At 45.0% G+C, this 26,447-nt stretch overlaps 1 pseudogene; it reads right to left on the bottom strand.

The window, feature by feature from the left end:
- Positions 1–1,385: 1,385 nt before the first annotated feature.
- On the bottom strand, positions 1,386–1,829 carry LOC123862390 (large ribosomal subunit protein uL15-like; annotated as a pseudogene).
- Between the last annotated feature and the right edge of the window lie 24,618 nt (positions 1,830–26,447).

Raw genomic sequence — 26,447 nt, 5'->3', positions numbered from 1 at the left:
GAGCACCTAATTCCGCCTGGGGAATCAGAGAAATTCACAGAGACATTCAGGGGAGGAGGAACTGGAAGCATTTCACAAGGGGCTGCCTCAAATATCTCCACAAAGCTGGGGCACACACACGAGGGTAGGGCATCGTGGCCGGGCAGGTGGAGGACTTGAGGAGATTGTAGAGATCTGCTGCAGACCTTGTGGGAAATGGAAGAAAAAGCCATCGATAAGTAAGCCACTTGGCATATTGCCTGGCCCCGGGTGGGTTTCTATGACAAAGTGCTGTTATTACTGCCACCAATGAGGGCTCATTGCTAACACAAGACAGCCAGGACTAGAACCAAGGCTTGGACTCATAGTCTATTCTTCCATCCTCTAACTTCCTTCTTAGGGAGACGAAGAAAGGATTATTCTGGCAGCAAGAACCTACAGTAAGTTACCAATGGACAATGACCCAGGCCTGGAGAGTTGAGAGTTGGACACCCCTGGGGCAAGAGATTATAAGGACCTTCACTTTTTTCCCTTCTATTTGCCTTCTGGAGTGATAAAGTGTGGGGAGAGAGGAAAATTCAGGGATACCCAGATCTATAGAACTCTGAAAGGCACCAAGGGAACCTGCCAACTGGGTTGATTATAATTGTCCTAGAACCTAAGCTTTTAGACAGAGGGGAGAAGTGGACTTTGGGGCTTCTTTCTACATTACCTGGCTTAGGTTGAGAGGGTAGGAAAATAAACAGGGTCACAAGCAAAAAGTTCTCTTCTTAAATAGAGTGCAGAACCTTATAAGGGATAGCTTAGCAAGGGACAGGAGGAGAGGCTATTAATTTATATGTTAAAAGGGTAATAGATATACGTGGTAAAAAAAAAATGAAAACATAAGAAACTATATACAGTGAGGGGTGCCTGGGTGGCTCAGATGGTTAAGCGTCTGCCTTCGGCTCAGGTCATGATCCCAGGGTCCTGGGATCGAGTCCCGCATCAGGCTCCCTGCTCAGCGGGAAGCCTGCTTCTCCCTCTGCCTCTCTCTCTCTTTGACTCTAATGAATAAATAAATAAAACATTAAAAAAAAAAAAAAGAAACTATATACAGTGAAAGATAAGTCACCTTTTTTCTTACTCCCTATTTTCCCCTTTCAGTGACAAACTGTACCAAATTCTAATTTATCTTCTCAATGATATTCTGTATATTAACCACCATACACACATATACACAGGCTGTTTGTTGCACAAATTTTTACATGTTACTCTCTTGCTTTTTCCACTTAAAGATATATCTTGGAGATGATACTGTATTGGTAAGTTAAAGCTGCCCATTTCTGTATGGTTTGGTTTTGTTTTGTTTTCTGTTTCTGTTTGTCTCCTTTGTTAGCATTTAATGAACCTCCCTCCATGTGGCTTCAAGCTACCAGGACACAGCGCCCCCCCAACCCCCTTCATCTTCTCGTCAGCTCTTCTACTGAAAAACTTGGCCTTGACGATGACAGGCTGTTTGGGGAGCTTTCCCTTTCCTGAAACTTTGTAGTAGCCTGAGTGCACCATGTCAGGAATAGGAGCAGCTCCGGTATTGTTTCTGGCAGCATTTACCCGTGTCTGCTCACTGACTAAGTAAGGTCCGCAGTTTGTCAAGGTTGACAGATGGGCAGAAGCTTTGGTTCCTCTTTAAGTGCTCATGCCTCATACTAACATTTCCGAAGTAACCTGGGTGATATTTGTCGAAGTTGACCCTGTGATGATGCGTGTCTCCAGCATTACCCTGGCCTCCTCTGGCTTCCAGTGCTTGCTGATGTGGCCGTGGCTCAGGTGGCCTGAAGTTTCCAGGTCTTCCTCAGTCTGGATGGCATGTGGGCAGCCCAGACAAAAGCTAAAGCTGCTTCCTTCTTTTTATTATTATTTTTGAATTTTTATTTATTTTTTATTTTTTTAAAGATCTTATTTATCTGGGCACCTGGGTGGCTCAGTTGGTTGGGTGTTTGCCTTCAGCTCAGGTCGTGATCCCGGGGGTCCTGGGATCGAGCCCCGCATCGGGCTCCCTGCTTGGCTGGAAGCCTGCTTCTCCCTCTCCTCCCCGCTTGTGCTCTCTTTCACCATCTCTGTCTCTCTCTCTCTCAAATAAATAAATAAAATTTTTAAAAAATTAAAAAAAAAGATCTTATTTATCTAAGAGAGAAAGAGAGCACAGAGGGAGAGTAAGAGGGAGAAGCAGACTCTCTGCCGAGCAGAGAGACCCATGTGGGGCTCGATCCCAGAACCCAGAGATCACGACCCAAGCTGAAGGCAGATGTTCAACTGACTGAGCCACCCCGGCACCCCTAACTTTCTTTTTAATGCCTACGTAGTATTCTTTTGAATGGATGTACTGTAATATATTCTCTATCATAGACATTCACATTGTTTCAGAACGCTTGATTTTATAAATAGAGCTATAGGGAATACCTTTAAAAAAAGATTTTAATCATTTATTTATCTGAGAGAGAGAGAGCACAATCAGGGGGAGTGGCAGAGGGAGAGGGAGACGCAGGCTTCCCGCCGAGCAGGGAGCCCGATGTGGGGCTCGATCCCAGGACCCTGGGATCATGACCTGAGCCAAAGGCAGACTCTTAATGACTGAGCCACCCAGGCGCCCCAAGAATATCTTTTTTTAAAAGTAACTTTTTTAAAAAGTTACTTCACATAATGTGGGACTTGAACTCACGACCCTGAGATCAAGAGTCGCATTAACCAGCCAGGCGCCTCTACAATAAGTGTCTTCGTACGTATGTCTTTCTATACATACACATATATATCTATAAGATAAATGCATAGAAGTAGAATTGTGCAAAAGTGCAAGGAAATGCGCATTTTTAATTTTCATAGAGTAATAGGATATTAGATGTGACTTTTTCTGTTGACTTAGATTATCAGCAAAGGTCCCAAAGACCAAACTAAGTGACAGTCCACCTATTTCTGTCATTTAATGAAAACAAGTATTAATGTAGGTCTTTCATAAAAGCGAGGTGTTGTTGTCATGTGAGCCTCAAAAAAGTGAGGGATACCTGTATCAGTTTTCTCTCTGCCTTTGCTTCACCTCGGCCTCCAGGGTACATAAGACAAGGCTGGGAATTCCTGGAGGGGTGAAGGTTAGGAGGAGGGTTCTTTAGAGAGTGGGAGAATGGAGAGTTGGCAGCGCTGTATTCTTTCTCCTTTCCAGAGCTTGTTGTCCTTCTAGTTTAACCTAAGTGAGGGGGTTCATAAGAGCCGCTCAGAGAGTTTGTTTGTTTGCCGTGGAATTTGGGGGATGGAGGGACTAGTACTGTGCAAACATCCTAAGACCACAATCTGTGACAAAGCTGTCTCTGTGGGCCGCATGGGAGCAGGTGTACCTCCTCCAATCACATGTTTCCTGTGACCCGATGCGGGCCCTATGGAAGAGAGCGGGGATCGCCAAGGAGCCCACCAAGAACAGGTTGGGGGCGTTGGCATGGGGAGGGAAGCAGAGTCTGAGTGTGAGCATCACAAACGGTCAACAGGAGAGTGTGTTGGAGGGGTCAGGCATGTTCAGGTGAATGTTCGTCTCCAATGAACCCCAAAATCATCCCATAAAAGGACAAGCATTTGGATGCTGGCCACACCCAAAGGGCACCAAAGCCATACTGTGCCTATTCCAGTCCCTGAAGAACTTTTCCACCCTTTGTTTGTCTTTCTCCCCCAGCACCAACCTTCAGGGAGCCAGAGGTCATGGAGTGAGTCAGGAAGAAATAGAGGAAAAGAACAAGAAGAAAATAATGAAACGCTGACCAAGGCCCCTTTCTGGGCTTCAGGTTTCTGAGCCTGAATCAAGACTGAGCCAGGGGTTGGGGAGAAGGTTTAAACTGGATGAGATTAAAGTTTTGATATGCCACTGGACCAAGCCTGTTCATACCTAAAAATGAGACTATTCAACTAATAAGTGAAAACAACTGGAAAAGCTATTGGATCTACCCAAGATATCATCAGAGTGGAGAGAATGGAGAGTCAGTGTAGCATGGAAGAAAGTTAGGGTCGTGAGTAAATATCATGTTTTTTTCCCGGGCAGCTTGCACCCCACTATGACCAGCACATTCAACAAACCAGTTAGAATAAATATTGCCAAACACCTCCCCATAAATGCTGTACCAGCTTTCCCCCAGTACCAGGGTGCGCCGCACCTGTTTTCAGGAAGAGAAGCTTTTTTTTTTTTTTTTAAATTTATTTATTTGAGAGAGAGAATGAAAGAGAGCACATGAGACGGGGAAGGGTCAGAGGGAGAAGCAGACTCCCTGCCGAGCAGGGAGCCCGACGCGGGACTCGATCCCGGGACTCCAGGATCATGACCTGAGCCGAAGGCAGTCGCTTAACCAACTGAGCCACCCAGGCGCCCGGAAGAGAAGCTTTTGATGTTCACATACTAGGAGCCTTATCTCTTCTTTGACACTCTAATGAGGTAAAAAGACAAAATTTGTTCCCAAATATCTCCAATCAATTACTACGGCCTTCCTGATACCACATATTATTTTAAATACTTGTCTGATCAGGCTCCACACCTCAAAAATCTCAAGTTACACACACCGTTTTACATTCTAGTCAGGAACCTAAGTGAAAGATGTAGGGGAAGACCTACTCTCAAGGACTAACTTGGGTGACAAAGAAGGTCCATTACAAAAATAAGTATTTTTAACCCAAAAGCTTTTGGACATCCTTTTAAATCCGGTGATTAATGCTACTGTGTAAAGAATTAAAGAGCACAGGTATATAAATTATGTTGTCCAAAGATTATTTATTAGTTAATGCAAATTTACATTGGCTTAAGGACTGAAAATGAACTCAGGATCCAGAAACTACAATTTAAGTTGACACATTAAGTCATTTGTAGAATCATAAAAATTAATCTCTTTTTAGAAGGATATTAGATATTATCAAGTAACTTAGTTGAACACATAATTTTGCAATTTAAATATAAAGTGATGTTAGTTTATTTGACCAGAACAACTAGTGGAGGAAATTTAGGAAATTCAGATCAATCAAGCTTTTCATGAGAAAACAAACCCAAGACTTTCATAAAGTAGAAGATTGTGTTAATAGTTTTACACGGTGTAGTCAGGGAGAAGACATAGAGCGGCTTTTAAATCAAAATTGAATCAGTTTAATTTGTCCAAAGAGACATCTCATTTAGGAATATTGCATGCTTTTTTGTGTGCAATTACATAGCCAATATTAAAGCTTTAAAGTTATTTATATTTACTTCTTTTTTTTTTTAAGATGTTATTTATTTATTTATTTGACAGAGAGAGAGACACAGCGAGAGAGGGAACACAAGCAGGGGGAGCGGGAGAGGGAGAAGCAGGCTTCCCGCCGAGCAGGGAGCCCGATGCGGTGCTCGATGTGGGGCTCGATCCCAGGACCATGAGATCATGACCTGAGCCAAAGGCAGACGCTTAACGACTGAGCCACCCAGGCGCCCCTATATTTACTTCTTATAGTAACCAAGACTTTTAATTAAACCGACAGTTAAAAATCTCTTTTTTGTTACAGCTTTAGGAAGATAAATTTCCTTAAAGAACTACATAAAGTATAAGAGATAGAAAAGTATTTTTAGAAATCTTTGAATTTCTTGTTCTTCCCATTTGTAGGTGCTTAATATATTAATGCTGTTTTTAAAAGCCAATTATAAGATTTCTAACTTTTTATTTGAAATTATTTCAACTTTTCAGAAAAACTGCAAAACTAGTACAGAATTAACATATGCCCTACACCTACCTTCCCCGATGTTAACATCTTACATAACCATGGTACAATGATCACTACCAAGAAATTGTCATTGATACTATTAACGAAACTAAATCACTTGTTCAAATTTCACCAGATTTTTCCCTCCCAAGATCCTACTCAGGATCCCGTACTGCATTTAGTTGATCTGTCTCCTTAGTGTCCTGCATTCCGTAACAAGTCCTCAGTCCTTCTTGGTCTTTCACAACCTTGATACTTTTGAAGAGTACTGTTCAGTGATTTCGTAGAATGCCTATCAGTTTGAGTCTGTCTGACGCTTTCTTATGATGAGGCTGAAGTTATGCTTTTTAGCAAGAATACCATGGAAGTGATGTTGTCCCTGGTCCAGAGCCTCTCACCAGGGGGTGTGACGTCAGCGTGTTTTGTTACTGGTGATGTCTACCTTGATCCCTTGGTTAAGATGGCATCTGCGAGGGGTGCCTGGGTGGTTCAGTTGGTTAAGCATCTGCCATCAGCTCAGGTCATGATCTCTAGGTCTTGGTGATGAGGGAACAGAAGGTTAGCTAAGGACAAAACACAAGCTGATGTCCCGCAACCTCCACCCTGCCCCACTCCTGGGTGGGATATTTGTGATAGTCCTCTAGGAAGCTCCCCAACTACCTTAATGTTTGTTAATGCCTTGCTAGAGGGAAAAACACCCTTAACTTTACAACGGCAAGGGCTCTGGTATCTTGTAAGTCCTCTTTAGCATACAAAAGCTCTTTTGAAAACCTCCCTTTTTCCCTACACCCAACTCCCAAGTATATAATCAGCCATCCCTCACAACCCCCGCGCAGCAGCTCTTTCTACCCACGGGCCCTGTGCTTTAATAAAACCACCATTTTGCACCAAACACGTCTCAAGAATTCTCTCTTGGTCATCGGCTCCGGACTTCACCCCACCAAATTCACCTATATTCCAAAACCACATCACTGGGATGGAGCCCCATGTCATCAGGCTCCCTGCTCCGCGGGGAGTCTAGTCCGCTTCTCCCTCTCCCTCTGCCCCTCCCCTCGCTCCTGCTCTCTCTTGTTCACTCTCTCTCTCTCAAATAAATAAATTCTTAAAAAAAAAAAAGATGGCGTCTGCCAGATTTCTCTACAGTAACAAATATTTTTCCCTTTGTAATTCCTAATTGTCTCGTGTAGAGGTAATTTGAGGCTATGCAAATACTGTTTCTCTTTGAACTCTTGCTCACTGATCTTTAGCATCTAGAAACAGATCATTCCTGCAACACCTCTGCTGTGCTGCTTGCCTACTGATTATTCTGTTTTCTTTACTCCTCCTACATTTACTAATTGCATTTTTCTGTTTCTCTTCCCTTGTTTACTCAGTCATTTATTGATATCAATATGGACTCATGGACATTTATTTTTTTCCATGGCTTTTAATCCAATACTATCAACATTTATGTTCTTGCTCAAATTATTCCAGCTTTTTTTTTTTCTTTTTAGCACTCTCTTACTTACTGTCCCTGTAAGATATTCCAGGCTCATTGTATAATTTCCCTGTCCCAGTCCTGGAATCAACCATTTCTCCTGGGAGCCCTGGTTTGCTTGTTTTATTGGTGTCTTTTATTACCTCTGGATTTTTAATTTTTGTTAGAAAGCCGGCTGTAGTGGTCGAACTCCCTCTCTCTCCGTATCAGTGAGACCCAGTAATAACCCCACAGCTCACTTTGCAAAGGCTGGTTATTCCGTGTAAATAATCACAAGGACTTCTGGGAGCAGGAAGTCTAGTAGAAACGTCTGGGTGAGCATTCTCCTCCAAGGCCTCTCCTCCCGGAAGCTCCTGCACTCTGAGGCCTATCTATCGTCTCATTAACGCTAACCACCCCCTCACACACACCCCTCCCAAGGACAGACATTAATCCTAAAACTTTAGAGCCTAAACGGATATTCATAAGCAGAACATTTCCCAGATTGTAGCATCAGCACCTTAGCCCCAGCCCAGGCCAGCCCTGGCTCTTTGTTATGCAGAACCCTGGAGGGCCCTCTTTGTTCGCACTCCTTCTTTCAGAGCGTGCCTCAGGGCTGGATAAATGATGGGTTTTAGGGCTTTGACCCTTTCAAATTAGGAGCAGGGTCATTCTTTGCAGAATCTCTATTCTCCATTAATGGAATGGGGTTGTTCCTGTGAGGATCTATTATTCTTCAATCCAAAAAAAAGCTCCCCAAACAAAAAAACTATGAATGAGTGATACTGTTTTTCCAGTTACCTTAATATTAACCCAAATGAGAAAATTAGTACTTATATAATGATGCACAAGAGAGATTTATATCTAACCTTGTTATTCACTTTGGCCATTACACCAAACTAAACCAGAGTTCATGGAAATACCAAGTTCACCAAAAGTCTGGTGAATATTATCTGAGCAATGATGTGTTTAATAGTTTACATCAAGATTAACCATCTCTGGTCAATGTGACTCCATTGTGGTCTTTATGTATGTGCACCTCCTGCCCCTCACAACGGTATTGAGGTAGTGTACAAGTTTGCAGAAATATTACTAGCCAAGAATGTACATCTTGTTCATATAATTAATTTCTGTCCATAGTGATGTGGGAAACAAAGGCAGAAGAAAAATTATTAAATTCCTTACTACCTAGAGCCCACTGACAAGCCCTTGAAACAGGCAGGGTGACATTCCTCCAGGGACTCAACTGCCTCGATGTTAATACTCTGTTAAGGGCAAAAGGCAATCCTAACCTGACACCCTCCCTGCCAGGATCCTGTAAGTCTAGTTTAACATATAAAAATTCCTTTGGAAACTTGCTTTATCTCTAAACTCTCCAAGATACATGTTGGTAATCATCCCCCAAGCATATGGCCCACCGATATACATCTGAAGGGTCTCATGACTAAGGTTTTATTAGATGGTAATAAATGATCTTTTCCCAACAATAGCTGGTCCCCTCGAGTTCCTGGAAACCTTGCTTCCAAAATTTCTTAGAGACTTACACTATCCCTAACCCCCTCCCAACTTGAAAGTATATCATGGGCAGCTCCTCATGACGCCGGTGCGGCTCTTTCTGCCCATGGGTCCTGTCCCCGTGCTTTCATAAAACCACCTTTTTGCACCAAAGACATCTCAAGAATTCTTCCTTGGCCATCAGCTTGGAACCCTAGTAACGTCTTTCCTACATCACATAGAATCACAGAAAAGGTTTATGACAGACCAATGAAAGTAAAATACAGTCTTTGCTGTGCTTGCTTCGGCTTACTGTAGGATGAAGGAAGATATAGCAATGGGAAATTTCTTTTTTTAAGATTTCATTTATTTATTTATGAGAGAGACAGAGAGAGTTGGGGGAGGAGCAGAGGGAGTGGGACAAGCAGACTCCATGCTGAGCATGGAGCCCAACACAGGTCTCAATTCCAGGACCCTGATATCAAGACCCGAGCCAAAACCAAGAGTTGGGTGCTTAACTGACTGAGCCACTCAGGCACCCCAAAATTTCTCTTATTCCTAACATCTACTGTCTTACAGTTCCATTTAATTGGATATTGGTAGCTTTTATTATTGAAATTTTCTATCATGCTTAATCAGTTTTGTTCTCAACTCTATGTTATTAATTTTACCAACTTTAATTTCTTTTTTTCCCTGTTTTTATTTTCTTTACTGTTCTGAAATGACCTATCTTGGACCAACCTTTCTAGCTATAAAGTAATAATTCTGCTTGTGATTTAGGCAGAAGCAGCCTGTTAATGGTGAGTTTCAATTATTTATATTAAATCTAGTATTTTTGGTATACTTGGCCTTAATCCTTTGAAGTATAGCAGGTGTCTTTATTGTCTCTTTAGTTATATGGACTCTATTTTTCCCTTTATCTTTCAATATGGTTTGGAAGACAAAAAACCCTACTTTAAAGCCATATGGATTCAATATCTTAAAACATCCTGTAAGCACTCTAGGTCTCTTTTCCTAATCAAAAACCTGCTCTACTGTCCTGTACAGAAGAGAAAGGATACTGCTCTTTGTCTGCACTTCTTACTCCCTACTCTAATTTCACATTCATAATTAAATTTGATATTTCTCACTTTTTTTCCTCTTTCATGTTTCTTTTATGCTTTCTGTGTCTTACTTTTCTTCAAATAATTACACTGGTATCAGAAATAATCCTTCCATGGGTATCCTTACTTCTTTAACAATAGTTGGTATCAATAATTACCACGGGTTCATTTTTTTAGTCATTATCCATTCAAATTTCATTCTCTAATTTTAGCCTTACACTATATATACATATATATGTATATATGGTAGCTTTGAGCAATCTAAAAAAAAAAAGAAAAGGGCCCTGGCTGCCCCATTTTTTGAGACTGGGCATGTCTGAGAACATCTCTCTGGTACCTCCCTATACAAGTGGCTTGATGTGGCCCATTATTCTTGAGCGGCAGCTTATTCCTCCCATGGAAGATGTCATCGTGTTGTCATCTGGCATTGCTCAGTGCAGTGGAAAAAGCCCAAGCTAGTCTGATATTTTGCTCTTTGAAAATGACCTACTTCTTCTGCTTGGAAACTTGCAGAATTCTTTTTTTCCCCCCTTACAGTTTAAAATTTTTATGAAACTATGTCATGGTGTTGCTTTTGTTATTGATTTTGCCTGGGACTTTGGACATACTCTCTATAGTTTTTCTAAATATGATATGTTTTCTCTTGTTTCCTTTGAGTATTGATTTTGATCCTTTTGTTTCTTTTTTTCCCCCACCGTTGGAAACCCCTTTTATTTGAAAATTCAATCTCTAAATTTAACAACTTCTCTCGAATTATTTTTTTACTTCTTCATTCCTTTTCAATTCAGAATATTGTAATTATGGATAAGAGGAGAGGGGGCAAATGGATTTTTTAATAGAAAGAAGTTACATAGAATGACGATTGTCAAATAGGGAGGCCTTATTTTATTTTTTTTTTAAAGATGTTATTTATTTATTTGACAGAGAGAGACACAGCAAGAGAGGGAACACAAGCAGAGGAGTGGGAGAGGGAGAAGCTGGCTTCCCACAGAGCAGGGAGCTGGATGCGGGGCTGGATCCCAGGACCCTGGGATCATGACCTGAGCCAAAGGCAGACGCTTAACAACTGAGCCACCCAGGCGCTCTGGGAGGCCTTATTTTAATGACTACCAGCTGACACCTGTTTGGCTCAATCCAGAATGACATGGGCAGCTGGGCCATTTTATCCATTTTTCAAACAGGGCCGAGGATTTATAGGTTCCTCCTTTGGTGAAGGTGGTAAACAACTGTAGCTAAACAGGGAGCAGGTGAAATCTGTTGCAGATCACACTGCTCCACAGTCTTTGAGAAATTCTTCATGAAACCTGCAAAATGCATCAGATGTAATTAGAAGACAATGGTGGGTAAGCTCTTGACATGACAGAACCAGCCAAAGAGGACTCCAGAAGTTCAGCCCAGTGCGTGAAGTAGAGTGTGCAAAGAACACAGCAAATAAAGGTATGAGTCAGGCCAGGACTTGCCATGGCATTTGTGGGGAGAGGGAGAAGTTCATCAGTGGGGATTATCCTGAGCGTTTTCATTGTTTCATGGGTCACGTGATTGTGACCTAGGATATCTATCCATGAGCAACAGGATCTTACCTAGCTATGGGGGTTCAGGTCAAGTCCTAGATCTTGATTCTGGACCAGTGATCTGTTCAGATCCTAGAGGCCCTGGCTGGTGGCTGAGCCAACCTGGAAGGATGAGGGATGGTGGGAGGGCTGGCCACAGGCTTCCGTGGACCAGCAGGGTGGAGATGTGGGAGGTAAAATGGGAATGGTTGAGACTGGGCAGGGACTGACAGAAGCACTGACTGACCGGCCAGAAGGAGCTGGGTAACAGAAGTCTTGGGGAGCACTAGGGCCAGTTTTATGAGTGTGGAAAGACCCCATCTGGGAAAGATTTACTCCATCCCCTATTTTATCTCCCTATCAGAGTTGTTTGACAAATGCCTTTAATAAGTATATGTTTTTTCTACGTTTAGACTTCAGATCTGGCCTTTCTTCTGTGTTCAATCAGCAGACTGGGGGGGATGAAACCAGATACTATATTTCTTGTAGGAATCTTCTTGAGGACATTGTCAATGACGTATCTCTTTCCATTGGTTGAGTCATATGATAAATTCTTTCAAAGAAAAGTATGACTTCAGAGGAAATACCAGCCCCTGATGGTCCTATTTACTTTGCATTTACTGATGCTCCCAGCATATAAATTTGTCCATTCTTTGCAAACCTCAAATCCACCACACTCTTCTTTCTTATCTAAGATCCTTTCATTGGAAGTACAGAAAATGTAGAAATAATTTGAGCCCAGTTAACTATGGAGCCTTGGATTTCTAGTTCCCACAACTTTCCTGTGGACATGATATCTTAGATGATACTGCTACATTTTTATTCACTGGAAATGCATTCAACATAACTACAGTTCCTTTCATCAGGGAAAGTGGTTTGCTAAGTTCATCTTTGTGTACTTATAATTCTAAGGTCCCCACTTGCCACTAAGTTATTCGAATTCAATCTTTTTTTTAAAAAGATTTTATTCATTTATTTGAGAGAGAGAGCATGAGTAGCGGGGGTTGAGGGTTGGGGGGGATGGTGTGGGCTCATCCCAGGAGAGGCGGGGGATGGAGGGCGGTGCGGGCTCATCCCAGGACCTAGAGATCATGACCTGAGCCAAAGGCAGACGCTCAACTGACTGAGCCACTCAGGTGCCCCTCGAATTCAATCTTTTCTAAAATGGACTTCCACCTTCCTAGGAGGCTTTTTGCATATTCCAACATTAATTGTGGCAAACTGCTGTTTGCCACACTGCTGGGCAAACTGGGAAAAATTATTTTGACATCTCATCCTTAATCAGAACATTAAATTTCCTCCTAACCATAAAAAGTGGGTCTTAGTTACTGGTACCTTGCCCTCGTACACTCATCACACTTTCTCCTCTAGACCCACAGTGAAAGTGAGAAATTGAAGGTACATGAGGGAGGCTGGGACTGCACATTAGAAACTCATTTACCACATCAGTCTGAGATACATGTTCCCTCCTGTCCAGAGACCCAGAGACCATTGGGCATCACCAGTGTTGGCCTAAGGGAACTGTTCTAGAACCAAGAAGGTATAGCATTAATTTATTTTATTTTAAAAACAAAAACAAGAGCCAAACGTCAGCCCATTCTGAGATATCACTGACATTTATGGGAGCACTTGCCCCTATTCCTAAGGAATTCTGCTATACTGCTTTAAGATAATCTTTGAAGGTGAAATGTCATATAATTCTGAGTTTCTAGCAATCAACAGCTAAAATTACCTGAGGGAACAGAGGTCTCCCGGGAAGTGAGAGAGGTTGAGAGAAGCTGGGAGGTGGGGGTGGGGGATGAAGCAGGAGCAAACCAAGCTCAGCAAGCTTCAGTTTGCTTCTGCCTTCAGTGGATTCACCATCACCATCTTCCCCAGCAGTGAGTGGAAGAGACAGTGCAGCAAAGATATGGCCAAATGCCAATCGAGTGACATCTCAAGTGCAAACTGGAATTCAGTGAGTCCTTATAATTCAGTGTTGTATGGCATTCTCTGAGATTAGACTGATCTTTGATGAAGTTGTCCCCATTTCTGCATCAGGTCCCAAGTACTCTTTCCATGCTCAAAATCTGTGGAAGGACACAAGCCTGTCCTCAAGTTCTGAGTGGCTTAAAAGTGTCTGACAAGTGCATGTACAGCTGTTTCCGTCTGAAGACAGGACATTAGAAATTACTTAGCTCAGTCCCTCATTTGATAGATTAAAAGACTGAGTGAGGCACAAAGAAGTTCAATAACTTGCCCGAGGTCGCTACTCAGTGAACGTAGAACCACTGATCTTGGTACTATACCAACTGTCTCCAACATATCCCAGGTAGACACTTACTTTTTAAACTCATGTTAAAACCTGGACCACTGCATTTCTTCTGGCTGCCTGGAACCTTTTAAAAACTCTTCTAATGTTTGGAGAATTTCCAACCAGTGAGTCTGCACCCCTCTACCCTTGTCTCTCCAGCCAGAAAATGATATCCTTGCCTCCTCCGCACTAGGACATAGGCATTGGCTCCGCCAATCAGAGGACCCCCACGCAAGACTTCGATCTGGAAGTAAATGCAGTAAGTACCGAGCAAATTCCTCATGTTGCCACTATTGTGGTTGCAGAGACAGCCGGCTTCCGGAGGCTGTGCAGGTCTCAAGGTTGGGGCTCCGGACAGCGGCACAGCCTTGCTACTGGATGGGATTCCTCGTAGACAGGAAAAGCCCACCAGTCCCCTTCAGTCACAACATAGTCTCACCTTAGTAATTAACTGGTTCTGTCCAATATAATAATAAAAATTCCGGAATCTATTCCAAGTGAAAGCTTCTTCCCTTTCCAGCTTGACTCCACTTCACCCCGAAAGTACGTATCAGAGGAGGGCCTATAAAACCTTCCTGTGTCATCCTCCATACCCCCCCCCCCTTGGCTTCCCAGATGTCAGCGTCAGTGTTAGCTTGGAGGTCACATGTTGAAGATGGCAGAGCTTCCATCGGCCCCATTGATCTCTGATTCTGTGGAGCAGAACTACTCTCTGCCTCCAATTGGACTTTCCATAAAAGAGAAATAAACTTCTATCGTATTAAGTCCAGGGTCAGCAACCTTTTTCTGTAAAGGGCCAGGGAGTAAATAGTTAGGTTTTGCAGGCTATATGGTCTGTGCTGCAACCACTCAACTCTGCCAGAGTGGTGTGAAAGCAGCTGTAGACGCTACCTAAATGCGTGAGCGCGGCCATATTCCATAAATATCTGCAGAAACAGGCAGAGGTTGGATTTGGCCTGTGGGTGGTAGTATGCTGACCCCGGTAACAAGCCACTACACTTTTGGGGTTTAGGCGTTATAGCAGAATACTACATTAATCAATTCACTTTTCATATTCAATCTTCTATCATTACCCAGTGAGGTGCCAAGCACAAAGTAGATACTCAATGATGAAGGAATGGAGAGCCTTGAAACATAGAGGCTGGAGTTTTAACAACCCTATGGGACAGAAGATCATGTTTCAGGCCTGGACATGGCCAAGAACTCAATCTGAGCTCCTTGAGTAAAGCTAGGAGCCACAGAGGGTTGTCTCATTCAGAAAACGGGGATAAGAAAAACCCTCCATTGGCTTTTCATTGTCCTCAGGACTGGGTCCAACATCCCTGGCTTGACATTGAGGGATTTCTTGCTCTGGCCTTTGCTCTTATCTCTAGCCTTGTTTCCCACTGCTCCTTTTTCACTGTGTCTGAGCCCCAGGGATACCAAGGCAAGTTCCATAAATGCCTTGTGATTTCACAAATGATGCTTCCTTGTTGAGAATGCCATTCTCTGTCTTGTTTCCCTGGCTGAAGGCCTGTGCATTTTAGCTTCCAATTCTTCTTGTCCCACCTGGACTAGGAGGTGGTACTCCTCCTATGTGCTTAGCCTCCAAACCCAGCTTACTCCTCAGTTACAGCACTAACCATGCTCTGATGTGCCAAAATATCTGTTTACCTCCTATACTGGGTGCACACTGAGGTCAGGGACTAGTCTGGATTCCATATCCCCAAACCTCATGGCAGTACTTGGCACTTACTTGGTTCGCAATAGAAACTGGTAAATGGCTCTGTGAATTAATAAGAATCCAAGTCCTAATGAATACAACAACTACCTGTGTGGAAGAATTGTTTTACTCTTATTTATGGATGTTCCATTTAAAAGCACTACTAATTAGGCACGCCTGGGTAGCTCAGTGGGTTAAGCATCTAATTCTTGATTTCAACTCAGGTCATGATCTCAGGGTGATGAGACGGAGCCCCACGTCGGGCTCCATGCTGGGCGTGAAGCCTGCTTAAGATTCTCTCTCTCCCTCTGTCCCTCCTCCTGTTCATTTTCTCTCTCTCTCTCTCAAAAAAAAATTAAAAATAAAAATAAATTAAAGCACTACTAACTAAAAGTGATACAATGGATTTGAATATTTAGTAGCTGCTAAAGAATATTCATTTCTTTTGCCTCTGAAGCCAAACCCCCATCAGGTGCACCTTAGCCCAGAGCAGCAGAAGCACTGGGTCTGCCCAGCACAAAGCAAAGTGGAAACACTCAGTTCTTAGACAGTTTGGGTTCTGCTGATGTCACCTGGATCCTTTAAAAAATACACAACTATATGACCCAGATTTCCCAGAAAATTCCACTTTCAAGTGTTTGTTTCATTTTCCCCACAAATAAGCATACATTTTTTGAATGCTATGTTTCTATTTTGTTTAAGAAAATGTGAGTGTTGTTAAATATCTAATTTCAGCCCTGAATGGTATGTTGGGTTCATGATAAGCAGCCTTATATTTAACCAGGCATCTGACCTAAAAACATTTTAAAATGTATCACTATTGAAAGAATTTAGAAATGTCACAGCACCTACAATTTTTAAAAGTTGGTATCTTCATTTGATTACATGCAAGATTTAGCTGCAATTGTTAAAGTTGTACTAGTAAAGATGAGTAAAATGCCTTCCTTAAACATGGGGCTTGTCAACCAGCTATGCATTTTGACCAGTTTGGCCCAACTGGGCTAGTCTTTTGCCTCTGACTCAAATCATAATGGAATATTTGACCTCACTTCTAGCAAAAAGGATAGGAAGAGGGTTAAGATTGAGGTATCCTCACCCCCAAATGTTGTGACCACAGTACTCCCACAGTGCTCATCTGATGGGAGCCCCAGGTCAGGATAGGAAGATAGGGGCTATTTGGAGGGGGGAGATGGTGGCTCCTGTTAATTTTTCTGGCTGCTGTGGGGGATGTGGCTGCTTGGCCCCAGGAAGAGTCAGCAGCAGAAGAGAAGGGAGCAGAGAGCCTCTGATTAGGACCTGGTCCCCACAGGGTAAGCCATTTAGGAACAGAATTGAAGTTTGGAGACATTCCCACCTGCCCCTTTTCCTTTCATGCACACCCTCACTTCCTCTTCCTGGAGCCATCCAGCCTGTGAACCCCTCCCCGCTTGTTCTGGGTACTTCTGGTGGAGCAGCCGTCACCCTCAGTGCCAAACACATGTTCGGCAGGGCGAGGTATAAAGACGGACAGGTGGGGCAGACCTGGAGCTCAGACTCAGACAGGCCTTCACCACCCTCTACAACCCCTTTGTGTGTGGGGGGGGGGGGGCGGGGATGAGATGGGCTGTTTGGAGCAGGTGGATCTTAAAGGGAACAGGTCTCATCTGAACAGATAGCAGGATGGATGAAGGATAGACATTTATTTATTTATAGAGGGTTTTTTAACCTATTTGAGAGAGAGAGAGAGAGAGAGCACACACACAAGTTGGGGGAGGGACAGAGGGAGAAGGAGAAGCAGACTCGCTGCTGAGCAGGGAGCCCGATGTGGGGCCTCATCCCAAGACCCTGGGATCATGACCTGAGCCAAAGGCAGATGCTTAACCGACTGAGCCACCCAGGCACCCCAGGGATAGATATTTAGCTGAACCATATGAAATTGCCACTTATCTAGCCAGATAAATAGATAAAAACATAGATATGATTGATGGATAGAGATATGTATAGGTAGGTAAATATAAAACCAATAATAGAGGTGGTGAGCTAGGTATGTACAGATTAATTATGACATTCATTTTCACAACACATCAGTTACTTGAGGCTCATGTGCCTTTTTCTAGTAGCAAAGGATGGTCTGAGGGAGATCCAGGACAAAGGAATGTATGTATGTATGTATATACTTACTTACTTACTTTTTAAGTAGGCTCCATGCCCAATGTGGAGCCCAACGTGGGACCCTGAGATCAAGACCTGAGCTGAGATCAAGAGTCTGACGCTTAACTGATTGAGCCACCCAGGCGCCCCAGCACTTATAGATTATATAAGTCTGTGGGAACCATATCAGACTCATGACAGCCGACCCATGCCACAAACCCTATTCTTAACCTGCTCTCACTTCAACCTTTACAGCAAAATCTCTAATAGAACAGAACTGTTAGTAATTGAACTGTACAAAATTGTATATACCGCTTAAGAACAAATAGGATATTTTATTTTAAAATAATCCGTAAGTACATCTTAGGGTTTTATAAAATAGCTCATAAATGTGATGGCTTATAAACTTGCCTGAGTGAATCTCCCCCCACGGACTCACAGTTATTATTTATCACTTTCTCCCAATGTGAAATGTAAGAAGTATTCCGGGCCATTAGTTAAGATGTATAAACAATTGATAACAGTCCTCTCTTACGGAGTTTCCTCTAAACACTGTATAAACATGATATGACCGGAATAAAGACACAGAGGAATTTCTTTTTGGTCAATGGCTCCTAATGATGTATCATAAGTATTAAACCCAATCAATTCACTCTCTTTCCATATCTACTTTATACAATTTATCATGCAGGACAAACATGAAAGCTAGCGCATACTTCCAAGAATCCTAGACCATGCAACATTTAAGAATGATTTACCATCTTCATTTTTAGCAGTTTTGATTTCGAAGTCAATTATCTCAGAGCACTGGATCTGAGGTCCAATGTAAACTAACAGAATCAACATTTGCAGCCGTGCTATATCACAACAAACGCCCAGGTCCATACATGGCTATTCTTTGGCTCAGGGAGGATAGCTTTGGTTTCTTTACCAACTCTTTGGAACAGCATTTATAGATTCTATGTATGTATGTATGTATGTATGTACTTACTTACTTTTATTTTAAGTAGGCTCCATGCCCAATGTGGAGCCCAACATGGGACCCTGAGATCAAGACCTGAGCTAAGATCAAGAGTCTGACGCTTAACTGACTGAGCCACCCAGGCGCCCCAGCACTTATAGATTATAATGCCACATCTAGAGAACTTGAATCCTTGATGTATACTCTGAACTTGGTCAGGATGGATGATTTTCCTTAGGTGGATAACCAGGTCCTTGAATTCTCTTTCAGAGCCGGATTTCCCAGCTGCAAATGGGTGCTAAAAAGTCCCAACAGAAAGATGGAGGAAAGAAAAGTGACTCCAACTGCAATACCAAAGAATAAAGTGCCACCCCTTTCACCCACCAATCCACAAGAAACAACAACAACAACAACAAACTACAACTACCAGAGTTTGGTAAGCGGGTCCACTCCAAGTATCTGCATTTCCTTTGCTATTAAGGTAAGGGAGCTTTTTAACTTTTCAATTGTAAAGTGGAGCACCCATACAAAGGAGAGCCCCAAACAAAAATGTATAGCAAGCACAATGAATAATCAAGGTCAATACTCAGATAGCTACCACCCAGGCCAATAAATGGACATTGCCAGCACCCCAAAAGTCCTTGAATCTTCCCTCCTAAACACGATGCACCCCTTTTTCCCCACTACCACTCCCTCAGTATTCTGACTGCAGTGGCAGCCACTGCCTTGCTTCCCCTTATATTTCCACCATCCAAGCACTCCGTGCGTCCCTAAACACTATGGTTTTGTTTTTGCATCTTTTCTTTTACCTTCACATACATGGAATCATACAATATGTGCTCTTTTGTGACTGGCTAATTTGACTCTGTTACATTTGAGAAAATACAGAGCCCTTGTTACTGTATGTTCTTTCCTTTTTCAAGAACGGTCCGTGTTCATCTCATTTCTTTTCATGTCTGTGGAGTATGCCATTATATGGTGAGACCACCACTGGCTTATACATTCTACTGTTGATGGACATGGGGTTGTTTCGGTTTAGGCCTGCTACAAACGAAGCTACAGGAGTGCCCACGTTTCTGTAGTTTACGTACCTAGACGTGGAATCGCTGCTCCATAAGGAACTGGGGACAATGTCATTCTGTTTTCCCTGGTGGTGGCATCAATTTAAATTGGCCCAGATGTGTATTTGCACTCGGGTTGCTCTGCCAACACTTGATGTCATCAGCTTTTGTCTACCTTTTATCTCATTGTCTTTTTTATTTGAATTTTCCTGATTACCAATGTGGCTGAGCCCCTTTTCACATGTTTGTGGGTTATTTGGAAATCCCAATTTGTAAAGTGTTTGAATCTTTTGCCCATTTTCTTTTGAGATGGTTGCTGGTTGTTTTTCTCCCACTCAGTGGCTTACTTTTTTACCCTCTTACTAGTGTCTTTCGATAAAAAGAAGTTCTAACTTTTAATGTAGTCAAATATATTACTCTTCTGTATGGCTGGTATTCTTCTATCCCATTAGGGAAATCTTTCCCTACTAGGAGATCATGAACACATTCGCCTGTATTATATGCTAGAAGCTTTATTGGGCTTTGGTCTAGTTGTCCTGGGGAACCCTGATTTTAAACCCATCAAGAAGGAATGTGGGTCTTACTCCTCTCCTCCCAGAATGCTCCTGGGCTCCTTATGCAAATGTACTGGCTCTCCAGGGCCCCCCAGCAACCTTCCCGGTCTGGTCTACGTATCAGTACTTTCTCACATATCCAACTGAAGGCGACTCTCTCACTCTCTCTCTTCTCTCCCCTGCCCCCACAAACTTTTTCCAACTCCTGGAGATTTACTTGTAGTTCTCCAGCAGCTCCCCGCCTTCCTCTCGTGGAGCAGTCTGTCTCCTCTCTCTTCAGAGTTCTGCAAGTCCACCCTTTACCCTCACGCTACAGCAGTGGCCCCACAGCCCAGCAACAAGATCCTTCCTTCCGGAGAGACCGAGGGGAGGGAGTTCTACAGTTCCAATGTTCGGGACCTCACTTGGCTGTACCGTCCAATCCCAGGACCCAGAGCACATATTGTATGATTCCAGGGTTTATTCCATCTCTAACTTTTTTAAACCGCGGAAGAGAGGGGTAACATTCCTTTTCCTGACGTCGGGGGGCGCTCTCCCCACTGGTCTGTCCAGGGCTCCACTGTTCTTTCACTTATTTATTTACTTTTTTTTTACTCCCCAACTTCCACTCCCATTTCCCTCCTCTCAAAGGATTCCATTCTAATAGACTCGATTTATAGCTCTTGATCTGTGTACATTCTTATTGCGTACCTTTTTATGACATAAATGATCCTGTGATACGGATTTCACTCTGCCTCCCACTCTGCTCAGCACGTGTGTTCATACGTGGCGGTGCGACGTCTCTGCAACTCATTGCATTTCATTGTCTTTTATGGCAAGAGCCACAGCTTCTCCACGTGCTGCCTTACGGGGCAGAAAAATAAAGATAGAGCCGGGACAGCTTGTGTTCGAAACAACGAGACATTCAGATTTCCGCATAATTCTGGAAAAGCAAGGAGGCCGGCCTAAAGGAAGCAGACTCACCCATCATTGTTTAAAAAGCCCAGTGTGAACAAGCCCAGTTGGACAAGCAGTCTTAGAAGAATCTTGACTTCCCAGTGCTCCTGCATGGCACTGTCCTTAACTTTCCTCCAGTCTAACTCCAAAGAGTCCTGAGTACTTAAGGGAATCACAGAAATGAAGTTATGTAAATTTTAAAGTAATGTGATAATAAATAAACAGATAAATAAACAGTTCTTACCATGTCACGGAGGAAAGAGGAATGTTTCCTACCACAGGATAGTCACAGAAGGAGCCAGTCACTTATCTCCTTCCCCAGTGGGTTCTAAGCATCTGAGAATTATATGGAAGGAGACAGACAGAATCAAAGCCAAGGTCACCTTCACACTGTTAGTGCTGATTTGGAGAACGAGCTTGCTACCACCTCCTCTCTAAATTGAAGGCGACTGGCAGAGTAGAGCTGACTTGATGTATCCAGCAAGTTTCAGGTAAAACATCTTTCTTCCCCCCAGAGCAGGGACCTGGATGGATAGAGCAGAAGCCAGCCCTGCTTGCTAGAGACGAGAGACGTCCCTTGAACCTGCCACGTCTCAGTGCATTGCCCTGCTTGTGTAAGCCACGGTCAGTAATGTGCACTCATCGGTTTAGCTATTCCTCTGGCTACAGGGAGAGGTAACAAGGCAGTGGAGTAAAGGGTGGGTTTTTCCCCACCAGCACTTTTGAAAGGGCTGAACTATTGTACAAAGTGTCCTCTTCTTTTTTTTTTTTTTTAATTTTATTTATTTATATGACGGAGAGAGACAGCGAGAACAGAAACACAAGCAGGGGGAGTGGGAGAGGGAGAAGCAGGCTTCCTGCCGAGCAGGGAGCCCGATGTGGGACTCGATCCCAGGACTCTGGGATCATGACCTGAGCGCAAGGCAGATGCTTAACGACTGAGCCACCCAGGCGCCCCAAAGTGTCCTCTTCTATGAGCAGAAGCAAGAATGTGTAGAAAAGATAAGAAAGGTCCCACTTGCAAAAGTCTGTGAGGCCCATGGAGCTTCTTGGGAGCTGATGGGACAAAGCCAAAGAAATAATGATTTGTGACTCTTGTTATGACCCTTCTTCTACACATAGGCATATGGATAGCATGGAAATCCTGATCCATATTTTGGAGGCCATCCTAAAGGGATTCTAATATTGCAAATTCCGATGCCCCCCAGGGGGGTGTGGGATTTCCCACTTCTCGGTTTCAGGCATGACTCAGAACCATGGTGACCAAATGCTTCATGGCTGGGATCCTGGGTTATAGACTGCCCTTTCATGAGCCTTGAGATACCAACCAGGGGAAAGGAGATGAAACCTCTTTGCCTAGTTGGAGCCCTGGGATGGACCCCTAAGGCCCCAAAACGTCAGGCAGAGAGAGCCTACCTATTTCCTTTGTGAGCTCCCTAGGGGGTAGCATGATTTACATTCTCTTGAGAAGGATCACGAGCATGTCTTGGAAGGTCATCTGGAAAGCAACATTTATGGACACTAGCTTGTTTCCAGAACCACAGAGGAAATTCATGGCAGATATCATCTCCCCCTCTCCCCAGAGACCTAGGAAAAACTTCCCTGGAGCAGGACCAAAATGATAGAATAGGTGATTGGGCAGGCGGTGGAGCCCAGGAGAGTGGCCACCTTGTAGAGCTGGTGCAGAAATGGCCAATTTCTGAGACAGAAGAGAAAAAAAAAAATGAGAGAGCAATGGGCGTGGAGGCTGGGTGGAGGCTGTGACTGGGAAAGAACTCTAGACAGGCCTACTGAGTATTTAAATATGTGGAGAGCAGCAAGGATCTGCACAGTAAATTCCTAAATGCCTAAAAAGGCAGGAAAATAAAACCTCAGCATGTGCATTGATAATAAAAAAACAAACCCTGCAGAGGCACAGGAGAGAGGGACTCCTACAGGAAGGAGGGAAACATTATAGCGGCTCTGGGAGAGATATGAGAGTCTGAGTTTGTTGGATGCTTTTGCGTTGTCTTTAAAGCTATAGAGAAGGGAAAAGATGGTTTGAGGAAGGAGGTGCCCAGCAGGGGTGGGAGAGGGTAAGATCCCCAGGGGAGATGGAAGGGGCCCCCGGGAGAGGAAAGATACACCTATTCCACCTTGCCTTCCAGGGAAGAAGAGAAGCAAATGACAGTACACCCTGGACAGAGTGGGGAAAGTCGACGTGTTAGCATCTTATTGTCACCCTTCTCTCTGTGAAGTATGCAACAAGGTCATTGCTTAGAGTGAACAGAAGTGAAGCTGTGGGAAGTGGTGGCAGTTTTAGAAAGCTACTAGGGAAAACAGTGAGGGACCTGAGGGACTGGGCCAGCCAAGGGAAGGGTGTGAGGGAAGCATCATGGGTGGCGCTGACACCAAGTGGCGGAGCCGGTGGTGTGAGCACAGGGGAGGAGGTGGACAAGGGCTGGAGAGTCACAGTGACTGGACCGGAGAGGCAAACCCTATGTGTGGTGAGGCCGCGGGTCTGAGCCACTGCCCTTTGAGGGCCCCAGATTTCCCTCACGTTATTTGCTCCCTGACGGGAACCTGGTTCTGAGAGAGGCCATCACCTCGCAAGGTGATGGCAGGACTGAGAGGCGCATGCCCGAGGGAGCTGGAACTGAAACCATTGTGACCCGGAGGTTAGAGGATCAGGAAATACTGAATGAGTCTCACAGAAAGCCAGAGAAGAGGGCGTGGGGGTTATCAATCCAACACCTTATGTGACAGCTGAGGACACTGAGGCCCAGAGAGATTAAGACAGTGGCAGAAAAGGACTCTCGGCGGATGGCCCATTCCTAATCCAGGATTATTTCTATGGCTCCTGGGTGGGAAAGTGGGGAGGGAGACAACCAGATGAATCTCCTCTTAGAGCTACCAGCCTTCTGAGGGATGAGATCTTGGCCAACCTCCTGGACCACTGGGCATGACCTTTACCCGCCCACCCCCCAACTCCTGAGGCAAAAAACGCTCTTCTCCTGCTTCTCAGGATGCTCTAGTGCTGGTGACAAACATGGAGGAAGAACCTCCAGGGGATGAGTACAGTGGAGGAAATGGACCACAGGGATGGCATTTGTAGGCAAAGCGCTGCTTGTATGTGCCAGCCTCACAGGAGGCCAAGGTGAAGAGTTTCAAAACAAGTTTGTGGCCAATTAAAAAAAAAAAAAGACCAAATAGATTTCAGCTCAGTAACTGCTCAGAGCCACTCTGTCCCATAACCTATCATGCCCTAAGCTAGAGCTGTCTCAGAATTCTGTTTGTCAACCAGTGCCTAGAAGCCTGGACTTTGTTCTCCTAGCCAATCACCATCTGGTTCCCAGGACATCCACCCAGAGCGACAGCCCCCAGGCCTGGTGGGGGACATCAGAGCGTCGAGGAGAAGCCAGTCACCACAGTGTCCCCCCGATGATGTAGCTGGTGCCTGGAGAGCTGAGGAAGGGCAAAGTCCCGGCAGTTCTCTGACTGCCCTGCCCCCACAGAAGGAAGACAGAACAGAGGTCTTGGCCCATGTGGTAATGAACTCTGACCTCTGGCCCGGCTAACTTGGCTGGAGGCCCAGAGTACCCTCCACCCCTGGATCCCACCTCCCAGGCACCTCAGGGGATATAGTGGGGCCCTTCCCACCCTCCAGACCCCAGCTCCCGGGCTGTGTGACAGCAGACACAGTAAGAGCAAAGGCCAACGGACAAGGATGCGGCAGACAGTCCTGTCTCCTCTGGGGAGACCACCTACCACTGCCATCCATAGGGATTTTTTAAAGAATTTTGCAAAGCCAAATTACCTTCAACCTGAAAAAATTCAGAGCGTCAGTACCAGATAGGATTGTCAAGGGGCAAAAGAGAGGCCGCCCCTTGGCAGGTGGGTGATTCTGTACTGAGAAGTGAGAAGCGGCTGGTCTCGGCGTCCGCAGACCTGGGTCTCAGTGTGGGCAGCCTGAGCGTGCGTGCCTCAGGGAGCGTGGCTGGGCTGGGAAACGCACAGGGTGGGTGGTCTGGGAGCTCCTGAATCCTCACCATGAGGCTGGAGGTCACCTGGATGCCATGTGGTGCCAGCTCCACAGCCGTGGACTTGGTGAGCAGCAGGGCATTTTGCTGGTAGTGCTGGCCACCAGCATCTAGGAAGGAGAGGTGCTCTGCAAGTGGGAGGAGGGGCTCCGGCCAGCCCTCCTGAGCTCCGGAGGAGGGACATGCTTCCTCCTGGGCCCCCGACCAGATGCGTCTCCCACTCTGCCCCTAGGAACAAAATCTGAGCAGGAGATGGAGGAAGCCCGGGTTTAAAAAGAAAAGTCAGGCAAGCAGAGGCCACGTCTGCCCGTGCTCACTTGACCCAGAGAGAGGAGCTTCAGTGCCAGGTCTGGAAACTAGACTGAAAGGCCCCGAGGCTGGATCCCTGCTGTACCGTGAACTGGCCCACCTTGGTCTCCATTCCCTCCCCTGGCACGTGGAGTGTAGACGCTGTGCAACAGTCACAGGGGTGTCCTGGAGGGACACTGAGGACCTGTGCTGCCCCCGGTGTGAATTTTATTTATTTTATTTTTTATTCTATTCTATTCTATTCTATTCTAATTTTTTTTATTCCCCCCGCCCCCCCCCCCCCAGTGTGAATTTTAAAAAGAACTCTCCAGTGAGCTGATACAGCCCCACAGAAGCCTAACTTGGTGAATACAAACGTTAAAGACCTCTCCTTCCTCCAGGCCCGGCAAGCAGGGCACGGGCTGGATTTCAGCCCTGACTTGTCTCTGGATTCGATGCCCTTGCACAGTGAACAGCCTTACAGCTGGATGCGGTCGCGTGGGGTTGTGGGCACTGAATGAGACAAAGGCAATGAGCATAACTGTAAATGCGGACAGGATGGCGTGCAATGCTGTGCATTTGAATTTTATAATCACACAGGATCGACACTCACTTCCCCTATGCCACACCACACCGCCCTTTCCATGCTCCCCACTGACTGAGGGGTGCGGGCAGCAGCCGTGGCACTCGGCGCCACAGGGCCTTCCCTGTGAGGAGACAGACAGGTGTGACCAGGTGGAAGGTAGGCACAACCGAGAAGCCAGACGCTTCCAGAAAACGGGCTTCCAAGGGCTGAGGAGGCAGAGCTGAGGCATAAGGAGAGAAGGGAGAGTGCAGACGGTGCCGGGGGCTCCAGGCCGGTTGGACCTGGGCCGGTGCTGCCACAGTCTCCCCAGTACTCGCTGGAACCAGATTAACCAGCAGCTAGATCTCTGGAGAACAGAGCCGGGAGCCTGGAGCGAGCCAGGTACAAGGTCAGAGCAGCCCCGGGGAAGTCCACTTCCATAGGAGGGAAATGCATCTAGAGTCACCTGAGTTCCAAATCCACAATCTAGAGCCCGAGCGGGAATGCCGCAGGAAGAGACGAAGAGCAAGAAGGGGGAGAAAGCTGGAGAGAGGGGGAGGGACCGAGGGGCTTCCTCCGCCTCGCTGGAGGGGTTCAGCCCTCTGGGTTATCCCGTGAGGCCCCTG

This window comes from Mirounga angustirostris, unplaced genomic scaffold (assembly GCF_029215605.1).
Source record: "Mirounga angustirostris isolate CCGP_5_RB_7025 unplaced genomic scaffold, mMirAng1.0.hap1 SCAF_9, whole genome shotgun sequence".
Taxonomy (NCBI): Eukaryota; Metazoa; Chordata; class Mammalia; order Carnivora; family Phocidae; genus Mirounga; species Mirounga angustirostris.
Note: the sequence above shows the minus strand (reverse complement) of the source record. Positions and strands in the feature narration are given on the sequence as shown.